This window comes from Eurosta solidaginis, chromosome 3 (genome assembly GCF_040869045.1).
Source record: "Eurosta solidaginis isolate ZX-2024a chromosome 3, ASM4086904v1, whole genome shotgun sequence".
In the NCBI taxonomy this organism is placed as follows: Eukaryota; Metazoa; Arthropoda; class Insecta; order Diptera; family Tephritidae; genus Eurosta; species Eurosta solidaginis.
In genome coordinates this window covers 179,230,801-179,253,107 of record NC_090321.1, presented here as the reverse complement: position 1 = coordinate 179,253,107, position 22,307 = coordinate 179,230,801, and the positions used below count along the sequence as shown (strand labels likewise).

The following is a 22,307-nucleotide window of genomic DNA, read 5'->3' as shown; positions in this document are numbered from 1 at the left end:
TACTAAAAAAATGCAAGGTATAACTTTGATATATTAATGTTATACCAGATTTATGTAATATTTTTTAAATAGTTAAGTTTGAAAACTAGTCTTAGATTTTGTAATTGATGGATATGAGAAAAATGCCATAATGTGAAGGTACAATATGTTGTTTAATTTTTATTGTTCTCTTATTTATTTCAGAGCCTCCTCATATCTATATCTAGGGATATACTTAATAAAGCTTCGTATCTAATACCCTGGAACTTCCGATTGAATTAGATTTTCGGTCTCGATTTCGGCTACGAATGTGCGAAGTCGGATGCATACAGGGAGTTAATCAGTAGGAAAGTTTAATGAAAAACATATAGAGCTAACACAAGTGTGTGTTTACTTTGTCCCCTTAAAATATTTTGCTTTTCCTTTGGGTCTACGAAATAAAAAATACTTTTTATCTACATTTTGCAACTAAGTGAGACGTTTCGAATTGGCATACAAGCCTTGAATCAAAACAAAGCAGTCCTAGCACAATTCGGAGATGATTCTGAAAACAAACCCCATTCATTTCACTAAGGCTTGAGCATCAGTCACTAGTTCCAAAATCTACCTGCAGTCTTCAGAAGCTCTACAAAATTTGCGATAAACTGTTATTTTGGAACATTTCCACCGATTTATTCACTAATTTTGCTTACGCCAATCATCAGCTGGCGCCTAAGAATAAACGTAAATACATTTTTTTTTTAATAAATTCATAATCGCTTGATGCGCATTTGGTACAATAACATTTCTTCTCCCATCACTTCCATCCTCTTGCTTATCAATGGCTTATAAGTTGAACGAGTAATTTGCATAAGAATGCTAACATTATTATTTTCTTCGCTTTCTATTATCTTTATGACATTAATGTGATTTGTTTTTGGCCATTTAAATTGTCATTTAATCATCGGAATTCCCATTACGCGATTTAAATTGATTTTAATGATTCTTTTGGAAATGTTAAAAAAATACTAAAAACGTTTGGGGTAGAACCAGTTCATTGAACCAGTTTCAGATGTTTTGACTTAAGTCAAGAGCTAAAAATAAATATAATGAAATGTGTCATAATATTATGAAAGTAAGTAGAAATATTAGATCTTGCAACACAATACAAAATATGCGATAATATCGTAAGTTTTATCCCATCATCACTATGTTAAATTTTTCTTTTAATCATTGGTTATCTTACACAATTTATGTGAATATTTTGTGTCACTAATTTTTTCTCTTATTCTTGTTGATTTGGTTTTGCATATATTTAAATTTACTTATCTAATGACGTACATAAAACGATATGAAACAAATTTGTGGTATTTTGTTCGAACTGCTCATGTTTTTAAAATATGTTTATATTTATGAACGAATTACACTCAGAGAAAAGCGCCGTTCTAAAATCCAGCACCACCGGACTCAATTCAAGCTTTTCATGTTCTTACTTTTTGGTTCTTGAAAAACGAACGACCAGTTCTTAAAACAACAACCTTGTGCTTGAACTGACACCATTTTCTTGAAAGGACAACGGCTGGTCGTAAAATATGAACAAACGTTTTAATAATGAGAATAATGTTCTTAAATTAAGTTACAGAAAAAAAGAAACGGTACAATTAGAGTGCACGACAATGTTAAATACAACATTTGGCACACGCTATCAAGCAGTTGTAGCGGCCCAGCGGTTATGATGTTGTGGTTGCGATCGCGTGGCGCGAGTTCGATCACCGTCAAACTCAATTAATTTTCCTTCAATTAATTTTCCTTTCACTTATGCACAGATAATTCTCAAACTTGTTATGAAATGTTTTAAGTATATATGCAGATTACATCTTCAAATAATAATAATTTCTCAATAAGAGAAACATAAAAAAATGCGTCCATAATATTATGCATTTTTTTGTAAAATTTTGGAATTTTATAAAAATTTTTTGTTATAAATATTTTTTATTTATGAAAAAGAAATTATTATTATTAAAAAATAAATGGGTAGCTATTGAAAAAAAACTTTCCCCTCCGACCAAACATCAAGCACGAACCGTTCTTGAATTGAGACCGAAAAATGTTAAATCGACCCCAAATCGTTCTCGAAGCGTGAGAACGAAAAATCTTAAATCAAGGCCAAGTAGTGCTTGAAATGAGCACAGAAGGTTCACATATCAATACCAAACTGGTCATAAAATACGAACGGTGTGCTTGGAATAACTGTTCTTAAAACAAGCTTATCGGTCACGAGTTAAGAAAAAACGTACTTAACAGATTTTTGTTAACGAATGTTCTTGATTTTGAACTTGTTTTGTTCGTTTTAGAACGATTTTTTCCCTGAGTGTACTTAAAATGGAGTGCGATATTTTTGTTGTTAAATTTTTTTTGTTCTCTTATTTATTTCAGAGCCTCCTCATATCTACATATAGGGATATACTTAATAAGGATTTGTATCCAAATGCACCGGAATTTCTGATTGAATTAGATTTCCGGCCTCGATTTCGGCTACGAATGTGCGAAGACGGATGCATACAGGGAGTTAATCAGTAGAAAAGTTTATTGAAAAACGTATAGAGCTAACACAAGTGTCTGTTTAGTTTGTCCCCTTTAAATATTTTTCTTTTCCTTTGGGTCTACGAAATAAAAATACTTTTATCTACATTTTGCAACTAAGTGAGCCGTTTCAAACAGGCATACAAGCCGTGACTCAAAATAAAACAGTCCTAGTACATTTCAGAGATGATCCCGAAAACAAACCCCATTCAGTCCTAAACTGAAAAATGCTGAAATGATCTAGAAATATTCCCAAAATGAACCAGTAAGCAATGCCTACATTTCCGAAGAAAGTCCCAAAACGAGACCGAAATAGTAAAAAACGATTTACAAAGAGTATCAATGTGAACGCAAAAGCAATCCCGAGAGAATCTCGAAAATAATTCAGAATTCGAGGTAGTCCCGAAATAAATCAAAGATAGTCTTGAAATAATCCCTAAAACAAAAAAAAAAAATATTCCGGACACAATCCTGAAATAGTGCACTTCCAAATTGGCCCAACCGATACCGAAAACGATTCTTTAATTATCTCAAAGTTGTCTGGAAATAGTCCAGAAATAGACATATCTTGAAGGAGATGCGAAATCATGCGTAATATATCACGAAATGGTACCCTAATAAACCAAAAGTGACATCATAATGATCGGAATATAGGTACGAAACAATTTCGAAAACGTCCGAAATCGCTCCGAAATGATACCGAAAATAAGGTGAGTTCCACTACTCACTTTTATGCTCATTTATTTAAAATTGCTTAGAAATAAAGATAATGAAATGTGTCATAATATTTAATTAGACCCACGCCATCAGAAGTTTATAAAGCCTGAAAATGAAAAGTTTCCAATTTATGCAAGTAAGTAGAAATATCAGATCTTGCGTCAATACAAAATATGCGATAATGTCGCAAGTTTTAGCACATCATCACTATGTTAAATTTTTCTTTTAATCATTGGTTATCTTACACAATTTATGTGAATATTTTGTGTGACACTTTTCTTCTCTTATTCTTGTTGAGTTGGTTTGCATATATTTAAATTTACTTATATAATGACGTATTCAACACGATATTAAATAAATTTGTGGTATTTTGTTCGAACTACTCATGCTTTCAAATTATGTTTAAATTTATGTATGAATTACTTAATAGAGTGCCATGTTTTTGTTGCAGATCAAAGTGTCACGGAATCATACATAGTCTGACCCCAAATCTTGAATTTAACTGTTCGATGGTAAATGTAATAGGAGTGTTGGGTTATATCCCGGTGTCTTTCGATATGTAGGCCAGAAAAATGATGACAGCAAAAACTTGGCAGTATAAATATGCGAGGAGGGACGGGCCGCATAACAAGAAGGGGGTACGAAGGAAACTATGCGAAGAAAAGACACGCAGTGGCGAAGGAAGTCGACGTACATCTAATAAAACTTGTTTGAATTGAAACTTAGGAGATTGGCCGTACCCCTGTTGTACATTTGTCTTTTATTTGTGTGCATCTAAGGGAAATCTTTTGTAGAACCAAATACTGCTCATTATCTTAATATATAAAAAACACGTGTCCAAACTTTTTTGGGCGCAATGGACTCCTAAACTACTGAACCGATTTTGATTTTTTTGCACCCCGTGTGTAGTTTGATCTCACTTGAGAGATAGGATAGGTTATATCTCAGTTTATAGTCGCAATATTATTTTATTGCAATTTTTTTTATTTGTTTATACGTAATAATAAAATGTGACGTATACACAGTGGCACTCATATTTTCACGTGGTGCGGATATACTTCCGTCTATTGCTTGGTGTTTAATAAAACAACATGCTTATCAATAAAAAATATTATAGCGAATGATATCAAGTATAGCACATCACCAGGACCGCCGAGAAGGTAGGGTTTCTGAGGGGTCCGCGATTTAGAGGTACTATGACATTTTATTTAATTCAGGAGAGTCTTTAGTTGTGTAGAGGGTAATTTTCATACCCCTGGGTGACTAGACTCTCGAGATATAGGCCGAAACGTGGGCCAGTGAATGCCTGAGTGCTTTAGTACAGAGTAATATATTATCCAGAGACGGACTGGGACTGAGACTCGGAATGGGACTGGGACTGGGACTGGAATAAAATACATACCACCCTCTGGGACAGGCAATAAGGGATGCAGAAGTATGAGAAGAAATTGAGAGAAGAGAAAAGAGAGAAGGAGATTGAGAAAGAGATAGAATGAGACGAATATGGAGATAGATGAAGCGAAAAAGACGGAGGGAGGAGTGAATAAAAGGATTAGGAAAAAGTGAAGAGGAAAAATCTTATTAAAATGTATGCAGATAGGCCAAATTTAGGTCAAGAAAACATCTAGCGGGTCTTCTAATTGAAATATAAAACAAAAATTTTTGTCCAAGCTTAAGCTGTAATACATTAATTATTCAGGTCACAAGGTGCGCCAAAAATTATAGATTGTAATCAACAACAATCAAGTTAATGAAAATATTACAAAGTTGTAGCAGCATATTTCAGTATGACCTTAATGAAATGCTTAATTCATAAAGTAAATTGACAATACAAAAGATATTGCGTAAGAATGCAGAAGAACGTAGCAAACCACGCAAAAGGAAGGAAGGAAATACGAACTCAAGTGGCAGTCAAGTTCACGGCAGAAGTAATAACACTAAAGAGCAAATAATGACATTATAAATCACAATAAACTAAACATTAAAAAAACCGGAAAGAAATTAAGTTGCAAGTGTATGAGTAACTTATCGTGAATGTCAATGAAAATAAATAGATGCAGTTGCATGTAATAAGAGCTTAAGTGGACATAATTTAATCGTTTCTTTTGATGTTTGACTTGAAAATGATTCAAGTATATTAAGAGCTATTTGCCACAATCTCCGCCTCTCTGAATCCGTAAGGATTAATAATGGCTAAAATATGACGTTTTTCGACTTAAGCTGTCAACGCTTTTGTATAAAATTATACACTCGAGCGTTTTTATTTAAATTAGTATGCCATGAGTTAATTGCAGTCAAATAATAATTGCGTCTATGACTGTTATTCCATCCGTTATTACTGAAATCAATAGCGCATCAACTTTTCGGAAAGGATTTGAATTTCTTTGGCAACTGTACAAAGCGATTTATGACTTCATACATTGTGTTAAGCTAAAGCTGTTTTAATAGAATTTTACTGAGAAAATGATCTCATTGATTTAACTGGACCATAAGCTCAGAGGACTGAATAAAATTTAAAAAATTTAAAAAGGCATCGAAGCTAAAATTAACAAGCTTGAAGGGTTTCTGAGAAAAGAAATAAGGAAGGCTGAAAAATTACAGCTTGCAAAACTTTTGAATTATCTTCTTTTAAAAGTGGGAGCTGCGCGCCCAATGTCCAACATTTTACTTATTTTCTATTCTGTGTCATAAGGTCAATCCACCTACCAAGTTTTAAGCTTGATCCGTCTTTGGTAATGAATTATCGCACTTTTTCGGTTTCTCGAAATTTTCGATATCGCTTATGCCGTTACGGGGTACCGTTATGCGAACAAAATTAATATATTCTGTGAGTTATGCTCAGCTGAGTATAAAAATTAGGATTTCAAGAAAATTTGAGAGCAAAAGCTATACCTCATGTTCCACCATTACATATGTATGCTTTTGCATATCTAAGATTTTTTATGAGTTAACATTTTTGCTCACGGGAGTGAGTCAACAAAGTGAGCGTAAGGTAACTGTAACTGTAGGCGTTATGTGTGGAAGTAGTGGGAGACAAGGGGGAGAAGAAAGGAAAAGGAAAGAAAAGATGAGAAATCTAACCAAACCGGTACCCTAGTTAAAATCGGACGGCAAGTTATCGGTGTGCTATTGACGTTTTATGGGCGTGTTACCCAATATTTTCGACGAATAATTGATTTATTATCATTGTGTTATCGATACAGTGAATATGAGTTATCGATTTGTGGTCGAATTGTTAAAATTATTTGCCGTTGTGGATTTTTTTTCGATTTTTTCTTGATGGGTTATCGTTTTTTCGTTAAACAGTTAATGGCCTTGTATCGATTTGTTGCTAAAAATTTATAGAAAAATTGACAATTTCTTATAAAGGAATTATCGGCTTATAATCGAAGTGTAACATATTTTTTATCGACAAGTTATCGGATTTTCATCGAAGTGTTATCGACTAACCCCCATATAGGTTTGGTTGAACTGGCCGGTCAATAAAGACCTCACATAGACTGAATGTGTCGATAGTGTTACCAGAATTTGTTTGACGACTAAACGGAAGAACCCCAATCAGGTGCCAGGACATATGTTATAGAATAACTCCGTCCTTTTGGAAAATGCTAGCAGTTTTCTAGGATTCAGCTTAATTGCTGCCTCGAGATCTGACAACTCTGCCGCCCCTAATAGCTAGAGCCTTGACCTGGCGAGCGCAGGACATGAACACAGAACATGCTCAACCGTTTCTTCCCGCAGCTCAAACTTCCTACACTTGCTGTTGCTGACGAGGCCTAACTTAACATATAACACCTCCATATAAAATCTATAACGGCGATAATTTCGATATTGATAACAAAACGATAGCTCAACGATATCCGTTGTACTCATTTAAAAGGATGGAGCAAAATAATCGATACCTGAAAAAGTTTCGAAGAACGGTTAAAATAAGCCAGGTTCTGGACTCTAAATTCTGAATTCGCTTCTTTCGATACTCCTCCAAAAATTGGTTATAACGCAGCTGAATAAATTGGCTCAACTTCAACAACAACAACATCAACAGTTATAAAGTGGTCTGAAATAATATACATAAATTTTAGCAAAGGCAAATCGGTCAAGCCATACTACATACATATATACATATTTTTTCAAGTACATTTGGGGAGTTCCATAACAAACATCGTCATCAAATAAATTCATGGCTTCAGTGAAAGTTCGCGACTCAGCTTTAAATGCAATTAAAAGGTATGTACAAACTAGTAAAGCTGATTCAACTGCAATCGATACCGATGCCATATCGACATATTCCCAATTACTTGAAGAGCAATGGGCACGTTTTTGCAAAGCTCAAGAAGAAGTAGAGCTTTCATGTGGGGAAGAAAATGCTTCTGTAGAGGTGTAGTCACGCGTCCAAGCTGAAGAATAGTATGCAATAGCCAAAACAAATTTCAAACGCCTTTGCATGCCTGAAAAGCAACCGCAGTTCTTACAAAATCCTGTTCACGTTGCAACCGCTCATCTGCCTTTACCAAAATTACAACTGCCGTCTTTTAGTGGTGATGCCACAAAATGGCTATCGTTCCATGATACCTTCTGCTCGTTAGTTAACGCAAATACGAGTCTGTCGGACGGACAAAAATTACAATGTCTTCGAAATTGCTTAAAAGGCGAAGCGCTCGATTTGGTAAAGGGCTTAGCCATATGCGATAGCAATTATAGTGAAGCTTGGGATTTGATTACGTCGAGATACAAAGTAATGCGCGTAATAGTAGAGAGCCATGTCAAAGCTTTGACTTCGATTGAAAAGGCAACCAAAGATTCAACCCAATCAATCAAGCTCGTTTTAGATGCTACTTTACAGCATATCGGAGCTTTACGCGCGCTAAAGCGTCCTGTCGCATTTTAGGATGACTGGTTAGTGCATTTGACAGTTTCCAAACTGGCGCACGAAACCCGCAAACAATGGGAGTTATCTCTCGTTGTAGACGATTTACCGTCGTTCAACGATCTTCGAGAGTTTCTCGAAACACGCGCTCGCTCATTGGAAATGGTCCCAGTAGTCAATGCAACACAACGTCAGTCAACAAAAAATGTTTTACACACCACATGCACTAAACCAAAATCCGCATTATCCCATTTTAACAAATTGTCGGCATGTCTCTTCTGCAAAGGTGAGCATAAAATATATTCATGCTTACAATTTATTCAACTTGACCCTAAGTCCAAACTATCCGCTATAAAGAAAGAAGGCGCTTGCTTGAATTGCCTTAGCAAGGGGCATATTCTAGCAAAATGTCACAGCACGTCGGCATGTCGCATATGCCAACGACGTCACCATACTGTATTATATGCTAGTTTCATCGATCAACCCGTTGGATCCGCAGCCAACACAACTGGGCAGCACGTAAAGATCGCATCTCACTATGCCGATACTGAGCGTGTGATTTTATTGGCAACCGCTGAAGTTCTTCTGAGAGACAACGCTGATTCTTGGCAACCCGCTCGTGCACTACTAGATAGTGGTTCGCACGCTTCATTTATTACCGAATCCTGCGCTCAACGCCTTCGCTTACCCCGAAAGGCATCATCCGCTTACGTTACAGGAATCGGCTTATTACAAGGAGGTCATACAAGAGGAGAATGCAAAATCACAATTTCACCGCGGTCTTTGGGTACCAAATTCCAATTTAACGCACTCGTTTTACCGAAAATCACCAACGATCTTCCCGCCACCGATGTCTCGATATCGTCATGGGCACACCTTCGCGACTTGGCTCTGGCTGACCCACAATTTTCTAAACCAGGTCCCATAGATATTTTAATCGGTATGGATGAGATGGATAAGTTTTTGTTAAATGGATTGCGAAAGGAACAGCTCGGCACACCAATGGCGCAAAACACCGCGTTCGGATGGGTGTTGTTTGGCAACGCATCCAACTCCGAAACACATTCTGTTTCCATCACCGCATTGTACTGCGACATGCAGCTAACACAACTCGTCAGTAAGTTTTGGGAGCTCGAGGAACTAAATCCTAGAAAGCATTACACACCAGAAGAAACCCTTTGTGAGAAGCTCTTCGATGAAACAACTCAACGAGCAGACGACGGACGCTACATTGTGCGTCTACCTCTTAAGGAGGGAATGGAGCTCGGTGAGTCTCGAAACGCCGCAGTCCGAGCCATACTCCGCATGGAAAAAGGGTTCGCGAACGATAAAAACCTTCATAAAGGGTACATCGATTTCATGAAAATGCTGGTTGAGCTTGGTCACATGGAGTTAGCAGGTACAAGTACATCCAATACATATTATATGCCGCATCACGCTGTGGTCAAGGACACGAGTGCCACGAACAAGTTGAGAGTCGTCTTTAACGCCTACATGAAGACTTCTTTGGGAAACTCTCTAAACGGCGCGCTGATGGTAGGTCCACAGCTGCAGCAAGATCTCTTTTCGATTTTAGTGCGATTTCGTACCCATCGCTATGGGCTCATAGCGGATGTGGAAAAAATGTATCGGCAAGTTTGCGTTGCTTCGCAAGACGCCGATTATCAGCGCATAGTTTGGCGTAAGAGTACATCAGAGCCGACACAAGATTTCCGACTTTTGAGAGTAACATATGGTGTTGTTTCTGCCTCGCACTTAGCCATCAAGTCATTAAAACGAGCAGCTACGGACGCTACCAACACAAACGAAATGGTAGTAGAGGTGGTTAAGAAGGGTTTCTATATGGATGATCTGCTTACCGGGTCACATACTATTGATGAACTTACCATGCTTCAGAAGGACGTATCAAATGTACTCAGTCAAGCGTCTAAACAAGTGTCACACTTGTTTGCGGACGGTAACGAAATTCGAACCCTGGGTACAATTTGGTGCAGGGATACCGACTCGCTCTCTATAGCCGTAGACTTGGATGAACTGCGTGGAACACTAACAAAACGATAAGATGTGGCTGCAAGGGATTTGGAGATCAAAGGTGGATTGGGACGAACCAGTTCTCGCCGACGTATCAAGGGAATGGTTGCATCACCGCGACGAGCTACAGAAGTTAGCATCGCTAAAGTTAAACCTCTGGTTGGGAACTCGCAATATTAACGATTCAGTTTCATCTCTTCACCGACGCTTCTGAACTGGCTTATGCAGCTGCGCTTTACTGTCGTATTCAAAGCACAAGTGGTAAGATACAAGTTGTCCTGGTTGCTGCTAAAACCAAGGCCGCTCCGCTCAAGACCACTACGCTACCACGCTTGGAGCTTTGTGCAACGCATCTAGGTGCGAAACTAGTTCGTCAGGTTCAGAGTAGTTTCGGCTGCACATTCGAAAAACTCTACGCGTGGACCGACTCAATGGTTACATTAGTGTGGTTGCAAGGTACATCCAGCAGGTGGTCAGTCTTCGTTTCCAATCGCGCAGCGGCGGTGCAGGACACCATACCATCATAACGTTGGAGACACGTAGCATCACAACACAATCCCGCAGATTGCGCATCACGCGGCATCAGCCCATCGCAGCTTCTTAAGCATCACTTATGGTGGTATGGGCCAAAATGGTTACAAAACACCAACGATTTTTCGTCGAAAACTATCACGCAACATACGACGGATCTCGAGTTGAAATCCACAAAGGCAGCGGTACACCTATCTCAAACTACAAAGGAATGGGAGCCGTTAAGTCGATATCAGTCGTACACTAGACTCAAGAGAATAACTGCTCTTCTATTACGATTCATAAAAAACGTACGTTTTTCCGCGGGGGAGCCCAAAAAGCGCATACCAAGTCCAATAACTTGCGCCGAAATTCGGGAAGCAGAGCTCGCATTGGTAAAGTATACTCAACATAATGCTTTCGAATAAGAAATTTCTCATTTCAGATTGAACAAACCCATACCTCTGCGAAGCACTCTTGTACGCCTTCAGCCCTTCATGGATGTCGATGGAATTGTTCGTGTCGGGGGCCGTCTCAAAAAGGCCTCGCTCGCAACCGACATAAAACATCCAATAATTTTACCTAGAACTTCATCACTTTCAAAAGCTATCACAGCTGAAATACATATGACGACTCTACATGCTGGACCACAAATTATGCAAACTGTGTTACAGCGACGCTTCTGGGTTCTCGGAATGCGAAATCTTATACGAGGAATATACTGTCGGTGCATCCGTTGTAGACGATTAAACCACAAACCGTCGCAACAAGCCATGGGCGACTTGCCAATGAGTCGCGTTATGAGCGCTCGATGTTTTCTCCTCAGTGCATTCGATTTCGCCGGTCCTTACATTTTAAAGTTTTCTCACGGAAGAGGAGCTAAAACTATTAAAGCTTATATCTGCTCATTCATATGCATGAGTACTGGAGCAATGCACTTAGAGCTGGCTAGTGGTCTGTCTTCACCGACCTTTATAGCAGCGTTTAAACGTTTTACAAATCGCAGAAGTCACTGCCAACATGTTTATTCCGATAATGGCACTAATTTCGTTGGTGCTAATAAAGAGCTACGAGCTGCCTACGAGCGATGTATCAAGGACGCAAAGACATAATCGTATTGTGCTGACACTCAAACGGCATGGCATTTTAATCCACCAAGTGCACCACACATGGGTGGCTTCTGGGAAACCGGCATTAAGCGCGTCAAATACCACCTCAAACGTGCACTAGGCCCCACGCTATTAACTTACGAAGAATTTACAACTGTATTAACTGAAGTTGAAGGCTGCGTAAACTCACGTCCTATTTGTTGGATCCCTACGGAAGTCGAAGACTTCGAAGTTTTAACGCCGGGTCACTTCATTGTCGGCGAACCTTTGAAAGCCCTGCCCGATCTTAACGTGGGGCCCAACGCTTTTATTTAATTGTCTGATCAACGCCCTAGATTGATAAGTAGTGTGATGACTAGTACCTAGGACCTGCCTAATTATTTTCCAGCTTTTCGTATTTTTATTATTTCATGTAAGTATTGTTTTCAATAAAACCGTTTAACTTAAAATTTTTTTTTAATTATTTTATTTTTTTTTAATTCGTAAAAAATCGAAAGAGACAAAAACTTACAACTTTTATTAGATGATCGTAAAACTGTGAACATTCCAAATAAGGCAAGCTTTATTTCATGAAAATCCATGGATAAACGGTAATATTATTAACAATTAAGTGAATGAAGGGAAAATATGTATTTTTAATATTTTTGTTTATTTAGCTATTTAAGATACCTTTATTAAAGAAATTCTACAAAATTTATTACTTGAAATATTTAAAAATAGTTTGTAGGGGTTTTCAAAAAAATGAAGTTTGAATGGGAAATGGCCTGTGCAGGCTGGGATGTTCAGTAGGTAGGTATAACAGTTTCTACGACGGAGTGATAATTTGATTTTTTTTGTTTTTATGATTTAATCATTCTAAGAACATCGCAAGAAATGCCCCAAGGGAAAAGTTGTATATACATATTTGATAACAAATATATACGACCATACTTCTTTCTTACGAAAACCCGCGTTGGCGGCAACTTAAATTGTCCATACAGTATGAGGCATTTTTTCTTATTTTCATTTATTTATTATTTAAAGTCGACGACAAACTATGGTCGACTGCATAATATAAAAGATATAAAAATATACAACCCAAAAGATAAAATTTAAGATATATCGAGATTTCAACAATGTTATATTACAAACAAAGAAATATTAATGAACATTACTATTTAATTTCAAAATATAATAAGAAATATGAGTAGAAATAAGATCTTATGCCGAAATCTTATACTGGCGGAATGCATGAGATTCCGCTCAGCATGATATCGGAATGCAGTGGATTCCAATCTCCCTGTTGGAATGCAACAAGTTTCCAATCAGCATGTCATGGGAATCCGGCAGTGCTAAGAGTAGTGTAATGAGGATACGCCATCACAAGGCATAAAAAAGTAACATGACCTGTGTTGTTGGAATGCACCGGATTCCAATCAGCTCGATGCCTGACCCATAAGATTATACTGCCGGAATGCATACGATTCCGGTCAGTGACTCATGAAAAAGAATGTTTTTTACGTTGTTGGAGTGCACCAGATTGCAATCAACACAGTACTGTCTTGTTCCTTCTTAATGAGACATGTTGATAAATGTTCCTCCATCCTTAAGCGAGATAGTTCCTGTTTTTTATCGAAGGAATAAAATGCCGGCAAATTAAATTAGCTTGTATCTCTTAAATTAGATAGGCAAGTATTGCATTACGTATAGTGGCAAAAGTACATTCAAGACTGATGCAGCTATACAAGTCATTGTAGTGCGCGCACCAGATAAGAAGAGGATTATTTTTAGCAAAGTTTCGTCGACAAAGGGGTAAATAGAAAGGAACGTAGTGTCTGGATACTCTAGGGGGAACCGCAAAAAACAAGCGGCTGAGGAGGTCCGCGGAATCAATTTCTCCAATAATGAGCTTATGGATGAACAATACCCCTAGTAATATTCTCCGATTTTCCAGAGTGGGTAAGTTAATAAGAAGAAGTCTACTTCTGTATGGAGGAAGGTGGAGACTTGAGTCCCAATTAAGGCCGCGCAATGCAAATATCAAAAATTGCTTTTGAACTGACTCAAGACGCTTTATATGCTTTTGAGAAACAGGGGACCAAACGCATGAGCAATACTCGAGTATTGGACGAACCAGCGATGTGTAAAGAACCTTATTGAGGTACGGATCATCGAACTCTTTAGCCCAACTTTTAACAAATCCAAGTAAACCCAACGCTTTGTTGCGTTTTGCCTTAAGAAAAATTTACGGGGAAAATTTTCTTGAGTGTCATTATGGAGTTTTCTCATTTCTGACAATGCCCGTAGTAAGCTTTAAAAAGACAAAGTTGCGCAAAATGTCATGCCTGAATAATTTGTTTGTCAAAAACAATAATAGGCTTGATATGCAAAATTTTCGCTAAATTGGGTATTTTCACTTTATTGTCAATAAAACCAACATTTATTCATGTATTTTCTCGAAGTAAGGTTCAGATTATTTATAATCTTTACAGTTTTAAGAGCGCGGAATAAAAATGGTAAGTTTTTAAAACCTTCGATTTTTTATGAATTTTAGAAAAATAAAAAAAAGGGTTTTTACATTTTTGTGTGAATGACTCCACAACCGTCGATCATATACAAAATTTTCTTATCAAGACTTGAAGTAAATTTTACGGTGAATCCACTGGTGTTTCTCTCAACGAATTTAGATAAGTAATTTCCAAGATATGATAAAATAAATGGCAAGACCTCTGTGAAAATTCGTGATTTTAAAAAAAGAAAAAAAAAAAAATCGTATCCATAGAATTTAAAAGTTTTGGGTGTTTTTGTACTTAGGGGCCATAATACATCGAAATTAAATAGATAGACTTCAAAGTAATTTCTCTCGTTGACTAGTGTAATAAAGGTAATGTGGCCAGCTTTATTTGCCAGTATTTTCTTGTATTACAAAAGTAATAAATTTTGATTGTACGTGAAATTACAAAGCTCCTTAAAATATTAGTTTTCTGTAAAATTTGTTTCTATATCCTTTTGGAGAATATAAAGTTACGTTAATCTTTTTGTCTAAAAAACTCTGGCTTATATACATAGTTATTATATTTCTAAACGTATAATAAGTAATATATGCTCCGGTAGTAGTGAAACTTGAAGGCAATGATAGAAAACCCTCTAAAATATGCATGCCGAATTTGTCAGAATCAGGGGAAACGTAAATGGCATAAGAATACCTAAATATTCATTACATCATGACTGACTTCTTCTGCAGGATTTTTCAAATATAAAAATAGAAAAGCCGACTTTTTAAAATGTACCAGACAGGCCGAAGCACTCACGTAATATTACCGAAAACTTTTAAAACATGACATGTAAGAAGTTTATTGTGACACATGTGTGCACATAAGACTGACAATAAACTGTTTTGCTTTCATTCACAATTATACTCATCTACATGCCAACACTTACCTTTAACCTCGATTGAATATTTAAATCTCCTACCTAACCCTATTTACTAATCTCCCCCCAAGTCAGTTGAAATAAGTTATGCAATTTTTCTTTCTGATTCCGTTAAAAATTTAAATTTGCAATGATTCATCAATTTTAGAAATATACAAACTTAAAAGAAAATATTGGTTTTTAAATACGAATTCCAAAGTTTTTGCGAATATACCTAAACAAATTTTATACTTTATGTAGTGGTGAAAATCGCAAAATTTATCGCGTTGTAGTTAATTTATTCTCACCTAAAAAATTCCACACTTAAAGCATAAGCTTTGCATCTTGAAAAAGAGAATGTGTAGATATATTTACATAGATATGTATATACAAGGCCATACCGGAGGTCGTGGGGGCCCTTGTGCAAAATTCACAGGAGGCCCTTTTTCTAAAAAAAAAAGTTATACGACACAAAAGGTTTTGCTTGTGGGATATTTTTATATTATGTTGCATACATAGTTTCTTTACATACATTTTACAGTCAAATTGTTGTACTACTTGTGTCGCTAATCACAAGTGATTAGCGTTACAAAAAAGTAAATATTCTTATATCACTATATTTTGCTAGTAAATTAAAGACTAATACTCAATGTAAAACCTCAGAAACATTATAACTTCAAATTTTTTTGCACATATTGTGAGTTTCTCGTGCGCGTGTTACGAGTTGTGCGTCCCTCTACTTCCTACTAGGTTTTAATATAATCTGCGCGCACGGTTCTCGATTCTCGACTCGTTCGTATATAAGTGGAATTTCATTGTGTCCATTTACACGACTATATATTAAAGGACTTAAAAATTTTCAATAATAAGATAATTTTCAGACACTAATAGTAGCTCATTCGGCACATTCGAAACGTCGATTTTCGCTCATCCACAATTCAAAACCCAAGGCGAAGCCGAGAATTTTTATTGGATAGTCTAAATCGACGTTTAGTATGTGGGGAATATGGTATTGTAACGAATTTACTTGCACATCATCTTATTTGCCCTTTTGCTAAGTTCGTATCACTAAACTGTTGAATAAATAACTCCAATATTGAATAATGGAAAAATGGCCTTTATTAAAGTACTTCACAACAACACTTATATTTTGCAACTAGCTGGCTTAATAACCAAACTGATAGCTTAAATGAAACTGACTTTCAAATTAATACTGCAATGGCTCGCTAGATAGTGTCTTAATCGAAACTGCTTGATAGCTCGAATTAAAGTGAATTCCAGCGCCTCTACATTTGCTGCCTTTTATACTCTCTGATTTCAACGTTCGCATCTTCTAGGTGCATCCAGAATCTACTAGTTGCCATCAGCTCTCAAACTTCTCACACTGTAACTACAATTGCACGATTTTATAGCTTCTCTCATTGCATACTTTCAGGAGTATCTCAGATATATGCATGTGTTTGTGCATTGACTCTCCGCTGCTCGTATACGTATATGGTACATATATGTAGATACAATTATTGTTTCGTTTATGTAGATACATAATGATTGAATTATTGATGTGAATTGACGTCACTGCTTAGCATCGGCCTAGAGATAGCAGCACCCCTTAGTTTTGCTAATATTCGTAACACTGCCCTCCACCTAAGTCTGATCGTCCCGATCAGACAAATCTGCCGATCTAAACGCCGCTAGCATCTCCAGATGTACCACTCTTCTACTCCATGGTTTCCCAGTGGTTTGTATGCGGTAGATGGTATCACTGATCTTCTTCACAACTTTGTACGGGCCTTCCCAACTGCACCGAATCTGGGATGGAACACCTTTCCGCCGGTGACGGTTGTATAACAATACCAAATCTCCTTCCAAGAAACCTTCCGAATTTTTGTTCTCATTGTACCTGCGTTTCATCTTACTACTCATTATTCTTGATCTTTCCCTCGCATTCAGTTATTTGGCCAATGAACTTCTTCGCAGAGCTTGCATTTGACGGATTGACTTTGCATCATCATTATCGCCTGGACGTTTCACAACAGTAGTGCGCGCTGGCTTGAAACCACCCTTAAATTCTTTCTGAAAAATTCTTTCAGCCATTTTAGTGCGTCCATTAGGGTTTGTCAATGCCGGGCTTTTTCTCGCAGGTACTTTTAATTTCGCTTTATTTGGCCCATTCGATCCATCAACCTTTTCTTTTGACTTTCGTGGCCTTTGTCGAGTCTTCTCCACCAATACTCGATTACTACTGAACCCTTTCTCCAACTTGAAGTTAAGTGCTATATTCTCGTTCTCATAACGCATCACCCTTCTCTGCATATCGATCTTGATGTCATGGTCAACCAAGAAGTCCACTCCCAATATGACTTCATCAACGATATCCGCCACAACGAACTTGGGTAGAACTGTGACCTTTCCAATCAAGACTTCACATACCACTTCTCCCTGGACTTGGCTATACTCGCCAGTGACCGTACCCAACTTTGCTCCTGGTAAAGGTTTTACTCTCCTGTTGACCAAGTCAGATCGGATTAAGGAATAAGATGCGCCCGTATCTACAGTCAGTACACGCTCCTTGCCATCCAGCTTTCCTCCGACGGCAAGACTGCTCGATTTTCTTCCAATTTGCGACACAGATATCACAGGACATTTTGCATGCCATATATGTCTTCTGTTCTTCCATCTTGGATGTTAAACGTGTCTCCTGCGATTCTATTTGAGATGCCACTGTCGATGTTTGAGCAGATATTGCAGCTAAAATCATGTTCAAATCTGTGCTCGTAAGTGTCTGCGAAGGTTCATTTTTCTCTTCAATTTTTGTTGTCTCGTCGCCATCAAGATGAAAGACATACTCTACCACGTTAATTCCTTCTGCTTCCATTGCCTCTCGTAGTCTTGCCTGAAGTTCAAGTTTAACCCGCTTGTATTCAATCCACGGCTCTCCAACTCCTTCTTTAGTTGCTGGATCTTCAATTCACTGAACTTTTCCATGTCCTTGTTGTCCTCTGGAATTTATTCAACAATCCCTCTTCTGACACCAATTGTAACGAATTTACTTGCAAATCCTCTTATTTGCCCTATTGCTAAGTTCGTATCACTAAACTGTTGAATAAATAACTCCAATATTGAATAATGGAAAAATGACCTTTATTAAAGTACTTCACAATAACACTTATACTTTGCAACTAGCTGACTTAATAACCAAACTGATAGCTTAAATCAAACTGACTTTCAAATTAATACTGCTATGGCTCGCTAGATAGCGTCTTAATCGAAACTGCTTGATAGCTCAAATCAAAGTGAATTCCAGCGCCTCTACATTTGCTGCCTTTTATACTCTCTGATTTCAACGTTCGCATCTTCTAGGCGCTTCCAGAATCTACTAGTTGCCATCAGCTCTCAAACTTCTCAGCTGTAACTACAATTGCAAGATTTTATATCTTCTCTCATTGCATACTTTCAGGAGTATCTCAGAAATATGCATGTGTTTGTGCATTGACTCTCCGCTGCTCGTAAACGTATATGGTACATATATGTAGATACAATTATTGTTTCGTTTATGTAGATACATAATGATTGAATTATTGATGTGAATTCACGTCACTGCTTAGCATCGGCCTAGAGATAGCAGCACCCCTTAGTTTTGCTAATATTCGTAACACTGCCCTCCACCTAAGTCTGATCGTCCCGATCAGACAAATCTCCCGATCTAAACGCCGCTAGCATCTCCAGATGTACCACTCTTCTACTCCATGGTTTCCCAGTGGTTTGTATGGGGTAGATGGTATCACTGATCTTCTTCACAACTTTGTACGGGCCTTCCCAACTGCACCGAATCTTGGATGGAACACCTTTCGGCCGGTGACGGTTGTATAACAATACCAAATCTCCTTCCAAGAAACCTTCCGAATTTTTGTTCTCATTGTACCTGCGTTTCATCTTACTACTCATTATTCTTGATCTTTCCCTCGCACTCAGTTATTTGGCCAATGAACTTCTTCGCAGAGCTTGCATTTGACGGATTGACTTTGCATCATCATTATCGCCTGGACGTTTCACAACAGTAGTGCGCGCTGGCTTGAAACCACCCTTAAATTCTTTCTGAAAAATTCTTTCAGCCATTTTAGTGCGTCCATTAGGGTTTGTCAATGCCGGGCTTTTTCTCGCAGGTACTTTTAATTTCGCTTTATTTGGCCCATTCGATCCATGAACCTTTTCTTTTGACTTTCGTGGCCTTTGTCGAGTCATCTCCACCAATACTCGATTACTCCTGAACCCTTTCTCCAACTTGAAGTTAAGTGGTATATCCTGGTTCTCATAACGCATCACCCTTCTCTGCATATCGATCTTGATGTCATGGTCAACCAAGAAGTCCACTCCCAATATGACTTCATCAACGATATCCGCCACAACGAACTTGGGTAGAACTGTGACCTTTCCAATCAAGACTTCACATACCACTTCTCCCTGGACTTGGCTATACTCGCCAGTGACCGTACCCAACTTTGCTCCTGGTAAAGGTTTTACTCTCCTGTTGACCAAGTCAGATCGGATTAAGGAATAAGATGCGCCCGTATCTACAGTCAGTACACGCTCCTTGCCATCCAGCTTTCCTCTGGCGGCAAGACTGCTCGATTTTCTTACAATTTGCGACACAGATATCACAGGACATTCAATAGCTGGGGCAAGTTTTCGTTCTTTACATCTGACACGCTCTTGCTCATCTCCTCCAGCTTTGCGTTTACGGCCACCCACATTGTTGGAACTATTAGGACCAAGATCGCAATGACGTGCAATGTGACCGGACTACCCGCATTTGAAGCATTTCATAGCTTTTTTACTCCGCTTTTGCGATCCTTTCAGCGCCTCCAATATTGCGTCTACTTCGAGGAAATACGTCCTTCTTGCTCTTCCAGTTGAGCAGAGATCTGCGATGATATCTGTGCTGAAATTTGCGCCGACATTTCGGCTATTCGTGCCTCTCTTGCTTCAATCTTCGCTGTTATTTCAGATGACATTTCTGCAATACGTGTCTCCTCTTATTCCATTTTGGATGCCATATCTGTCTTCTGTTCTTCCATCTTGGATGTTAAACGTGTCTCCTGCGATTCTACTTGAGATGCCACTGTCGATGGTTGAGCAGATATTGCAGCTAAAATCATGTTCAAACCTGTGCTCGTAAGTGTCTGCGAAGGTTCATTTTTCTCTTCAATTTTTGTTGTCTCGTCGCCATCAAGATGAAAGACATACTCTTCCACGTTAATTCCTTCTGCTTCCATTGCCTCTCGTAGTCTTGCCTGAAGTTCAAGTTTAACCCGCTTGTATTCAATCCACGGCTCTCCAACTCCTTCTTTAGTTGCTGGATCTTCAATTCACTGAACTTTTCCATGTCCTTGTTGTCCTCTGGAATTTATTCAACAATCCCTCTTCTGACACCAGTTGTAACGAATTTACTTGCAAATCCTCTTATTTGCCCTGTTGCTAAGTTCGTATCGCTAAACTGTTGAATAAATAACTCCAATATTGAATAACGTAAAAATGACCTTTATTAAAGTACTTCACAATAACACTTATACTTTGCAACTAGCTGACTTAATAACCAAACTGATAGCTTAAATCAAACTGACTTTCAAATTAATAGTGCTATGGCTCGCTAGATAGCGTCTTAATCGAAACTGCTTGATAGCTCAAATCAAAGTGAATTCCAGCGCCTCTACATTTGCTGCCTGTTATACTCTCTGATTTCAACGTTCGCATCTTCTAGGCGCATCCAGAATCTACTAGTTGCCATCAGCTCTCAAACTTCTCAGCTGTAACTACAATTGCAAGATTTTATATCTTCTCTCATTGCATACTTTCAGGAATATCTCAGATATATGCATGTGTTTGTGCATTGACTCTCCGCTCCTCGTATACGTACATGGTACATATATGTAGACGCAATTATTGTTTCGTTTATGTAGATACATAATGATTGAATTATTGATGTCAATTCACGTCACTGCTTAGCATCGGCCTAGAGATAGCAGTACCCCTTAATTTTGCTAATATTCGTAACAGTATTTTACTCAATTTCTATCCTAGACGTCCATCCAGGTATATGCTTTTGGATTAGAATTTGAATAAAATAAATAAAAAATAAACATTTTCCCATAATTTGTGTATACATTTTTCAGTGAATCTTTTGCGACTCGGTGGTCTGGGGGCCTCTCGGAGCTGGTGGCCCTGGTGCACCGCACCGCTTGCACCAGCCTCGGTACGGCCCTGTGTATATATGTGAGTATAAGCGCATATTTGCTTGTTTCGATATACACCTGCGGGCCCTGTATTACTTCTTTTTATTATTTTTTTTACCCTTTTTTACCATATCATTTCACACTTCCTTGACTGAAAATAATATCATGTATATCAATTAAATTGTGTGCCAAAGAATGTAGATATGCTCACTCATGTACAGGAAAGTTTATGGCAACGAAAAACATGACGAATTAAATGTGTAGCTGACATGTTTTTTACTCAACTTTTTTAACCCAATGTTAGATTTCGTTAGACAAAAACAAATCTTCCATCTTAAAGCCTTGGAAAAAATGTGATTAGTAAAGGATGAGTTCGGGATGATCCCTTTTTTTCAGCATATCCTATGAAGAGAAAAATCGTACTTGTTTATGTCTGAATGGGTAGTGTCGGACGTTATCGTCCAGCAAAATTTATATTGTGACGAATATTAGTGACACTAAGTGATACTCACATCACTAGTATGATGCTAAGTAAATGAAGCCACAACAACAATAAAGCAGGCAGTCACTTGTATCTACATAAACGAATCAATCATTATGTCTACACATATGTACGTACACGCAGCGGAGAGAGATGCACAAACACATGCATATATCTTATCTGGGGAAGTATCACTCACATATACACGCGCATATGAGAAGCTATAACTTGCATCTGTAGTTATATTATAGCTGGTAATTTTATAGCTGCTAGTAAATTCTAGAAATAGGAGCGCTTAGAAGTATGCGAACGAGAAATTACAGAGTATAAAAGGAGGTAAAGCTGGGAATCAAGAATGACTGATTTAAGCACGCTATCTGTCGAGAAGTAGTAGTATTGTACTTGAATAAAGCCATTTAGCATTATTGAAT

General features: G+C 37.8%; 1 protein-coding gene across 2 annotated transcripts in view; it reads right to left on the bottom strand.

Annotated features, from left to right (window-relative positions):
- LOC137246817 (G-protein coupled receptor dmsr-1) overlaps window positions 1–22,307 on the bottom strand; it is a 796,706-nt gene that overhangs the window by 426,475 nt on the left and 347,924 nt on the right. The gene's annotated exons all lie outside the window — the stretch shown is intronic.